At 40.1% G+C, this 3936-nt stretch overlaps 1 pseudogene; it reads left to right on the plus strand.

Annotated features, from left to right (window-relative positions):
- Positions 1–656: 656 nt before the first annotated feature.
- LOC139441016 (large ribosomal subunit protein eL21-like) lies at positions 657–1109 on the plus strand (annotated as a pseudogene).
- The last annotated feature ends 2827 nt before the right edge of the window (positions 1110–3936 follow it).

The raw sequence follows: 3936 nt of genomic DNA on the forward strand, positions 1-3936 counted from the left end.
TATTAAGGGAAAGAGAAGACACAAAGGATGTTAAAATGAGCTCATCGAGCATTGAAGGATACACCATCTTTGATTTCAAGACTCACTTTTTCATACTTCTTTCAATCAATGGCAATGACTTTTCTTTCTTAGTAACATGAAGAATAATGATATATTTTACGGTAGATGGCATCCTAGATTCAATAAAATACTGTCTGGCAAGCTACTTGTATGTATAATTTTGGGGAAAAATAGAATGTAGCCATTTCCTTCTACTAGCATATGCATGTGGAAAATAAGATTATCTGTACATAATATGTCTATGATGTAATGAAAATTCAAAGGATGTTTTCCTTTGCTCCATTCCACTGTGGCCACTTTACACTCAGTTTCTGGTAAAACCAGATGCTTGAAGGCTTCCATCATCTCTAACATGTTTTACTCTATTAGAGAAACAAACCCATTTAGTGACCACGAGTGTCGAAGATGGTTTTATTAACCAGAGAAAAATATAATATAAAAGTTAACCTAGTTATAGTAGAATACACAAAAAACTGAGGCCCTAACTTCCACTATAGGATTAGTAGTCTCAGTAGGGTTTTTGTTTTTGTCTTTTTTTTAAGAAGACAAAACACAAATCCTTTCCAACTGGAACCACCATCTTCCGGTAATTTGCCAAAATGACTAACACAAAGGGAAAGAGGAGAGGCACCTGCTATGTGTTCTCTGGGCCTTTTAGAAAAATGGAGTGGTTCCCTTGGCCACATACAATGCGAATCTACAAGAAAGGCGATACTGTCGACATCAAGAGAATGGGCACTGCTCAAAAAGGAATGCCCGCAAATGCTCCCACGGCAAAGCGGAACAAGTCTACAGTGGGCATTGTTGGAAACGAACAAGCTAAAGACAAGATTCTTGCCCAGAGAAGTAACGTACGTATTGGGCATCTTGAGCACTCTAGCAGCCGAGACAGCCCCTGACATGTGTGACGGGAAAGTGGCAGAAAAGGAGGAGGAGCCTAAGAGAAAGTGCCTGGGTTCCAGCCGGAGAAGCACAGTGTGAGAACCAATGGACAGGAGTCTGAGCTGCCAGAGCCCATTCCCCATGAATTCATGGCATGGCAAGTGTAAAAAAAAGATCCCTGCACTGATTTAAAGAGAGAAAAAAAGAAAACCACCATTCCTTGGTTATTGGGCTTCCTTTCACACACCTTGATTTTGTCATGATTCTGGGTGATAGTTGTTTTGTAGCTTAGCTGTAATTTTTGCTGTGGTTGTGTGAGGTGAGCCCTGTTTACCTATGCCTCCACCTTGACTGAAAGCTCTAGAGCAAGATATGCCTCTGCTCAGGAGTCCAGGGAAGAGCGGGACCTGCCCCCACGCCCCAGTGGAGTAGGACTTCTGTGGACAGGAGGGAAGCACGTGTCACAGAAAGCGGAGCTGGCACAAAGCAGTGGTGCAAACAAGACAGCAGCCATGCCTTTTGCTCCTACTCAGTAATTTTTAAAAGAACGATTTCACTTTGCAAATAATTATAATTTAACTCCACCACCCACACGTGAAGAAACAAACTAAGGTAAATTTATTCATATATTGGATACAAATTAGTGCTATGTCAGGCCATTTTTTTTTAATTACACAAAAATTGTAGCATAGAGTCTTCAACATACACTAAAATTTTAAGTTATAAAAATTAATGCTTGCTCTGGTCAGTGTGGTTCAGTTGGTTGGAGTGATGTTCTGTGCAACCAAGGGTCAGTTTCGATTCCTGGTCAGGGCACAAACCATCAGTGTCTCTCTCTCTCCCTTCCACTATCTCTAATAGTAATGAAAATGTCATCTCAGGATTAAAATTTTTTTTTAAATTAATTCTCAGACTGCAGCTGTTCATTAAGTATCCTAATGGAGAATGTGACATTACAGTTTAATATCCACCAAGCAGCTACAACATGCCATTACTAGGCAATCCTAATCTTTGAGGATAAAATTTAAATTCCTTGGTTTCACAAAGTCATTTCCCAGCATTATCTCCCATTCCTTGCCCACACACATCATTTTCTCCAGCCATAGCAAACTGCTTGCATTGACACTTATACTGGCAACTCCATTACAGCTTGTACCCTCCACAAATTGTAATTTGTTTGGATGACTCTATGCCCTTCAAGCCTCCAAGTTAAATGAAGGACTATATATTAATTTCTATATCCCTAGCACCTAATTTTGTGCCTAGCGCATAATATTCAAGAACTACTCATGGAATGGATGAAAGAAACACTGAACTGGAATTTTTTTAAATTATTTTATTTTTGTTCAATTGCAGTTGTCTGCATTTTCCTCCCCGCCCCTCATCTCCACCCCATCTAAACCCACCTCCCTCCCTTGCTTCCACCCTCCCCCTTGGTTTTGTCCATGTGTCCTTTATAGTAGTTCCTGAAAACCCTTCTCCCCACTGTCCCCTCTGGTTATTGTTAGATTGTTTTTAACTTCAATGTCTCTGGTTATATTTTGTTTGCTTTTTTCTTTTGTTGATTATGTTCCAGTTAAAGGTGAGATCATATGGTATATGTCCCTCACCGCCTGGCTTATTTCACTTAGCATAATGCTCTCCAGTTCCATCCATGCTGTCCCAAAGGGTATGAGCTCCTTCTTTCTCTCTGCTGTGTAGAATTCCATTGTGTAAATGTACCACAGTTTTTTGAATTCAGACTGGTGCAGCCACTGTGGAAAACAGTATGGAATTTCCTCACAAAACTAAAAATGGAACTGCCTTTTGACCCAGCAATTCTGCAGCTGGGATTATACCCTAAGACTCCTGAAACACAAATTCAAAAGAACCTATGCACGCCAATGTTCACAGCAGCACAATTTACAATAACCAAGTGCTGGAAGCAACCTAACATTGGAATTTTAATTGGAGTACTTGGTCTGTTTCTCATACTTCCTAGGCTAATCTCTCACCCTAATGTCTTCCCCTAAATAGCAGAATTCACATTATGAGACTCTTTCAGTAGCACTCATCTGACCCAGCAATGCTGGCTGAGGGCAAGAAGGGTACAAATAAAGAGCAGGGTAGCTTCCTGCTCACAGTCTGCATTTCCAGTCAAAAACAAGTAAATGTATTTGCAAACACTGGGTATATATTCAGAGGGATGCAATTGGCTATAAGCTCTGGCAACAAGTCTATGTTGCCTTATGCACATCTCTTAGCAGTACCAAGGTTAGGAAAACCAGAAACTCCCACATACAAATAATTGATGAAAACTTGTAAGATTTGAGTAAAACAACCCCAAACCCCTGAAAACCTCTTAAGATTATTAAATAACTACAGAAAAGTCAATGATTGAATTTAGCAGTAAGAGTTGAATTTAGCTTTAAAAGACAAAAAAGCCACTAATTTAAATTTCAGATCATTGTCGAATACACAGAATTGAGTATTACAAAAAGGGACAAGCAACGTTCTTAGCACTGAGATCAGTAACTGTTGTGTAGACATAGTAGCCAAATGTGTTGGAAGGGTAGGTAGTACAGATAGCCAAGTACTACACTTTAATAGGTATGAACATAAAGATATAGAAGGACAGCCAATTAGAGGGGGTAAAAAGGGCTTAAGATTCAATAGCCAGAAAAATGTGTGAGTCCCCTTTAGGTTGAAAAGTCATCCTTTGGTTACTTCAGTTTAACATAAAGCATCTGGCCTCACAATTCAGGACACAAGATGTATATACCACAGTCTGGGACCAGCTCTAACGAATCAACAGCACACCTGCCAAGCTACCATCAGTACTCTGCCTCTGCCAGTTTGGGGCAGTTTCTCTTGGTTTTGTCTCCCTTCTCCACTAATACTATCTCTTCTCTACTACTTTTTGCTTAATTCAATGACTACTATTAGGTCTCTGCTTTCCTAGCAACTCTCCCTTCTTAACCCTCTGTCCCAACCAAACTTGCATCAATGTGGGGC

The sequence above is a fragment of the Desmodus rotundus genome, chromosome 6, assembly GCF_022682495.2.
Source record: "Desmodus rotundus isolate HL8 chromosome 6, HLdesRot8A.1, whole genome shotgun sequence".
In the NCBI taxonomy this organism is placed as follows: domain Eukaryota; kingdom Metazoa; phylum Chordata; class Mammalia; order Chiroptera; family Phyllostomidae; genus Desmodus; species Desmodus rotundus.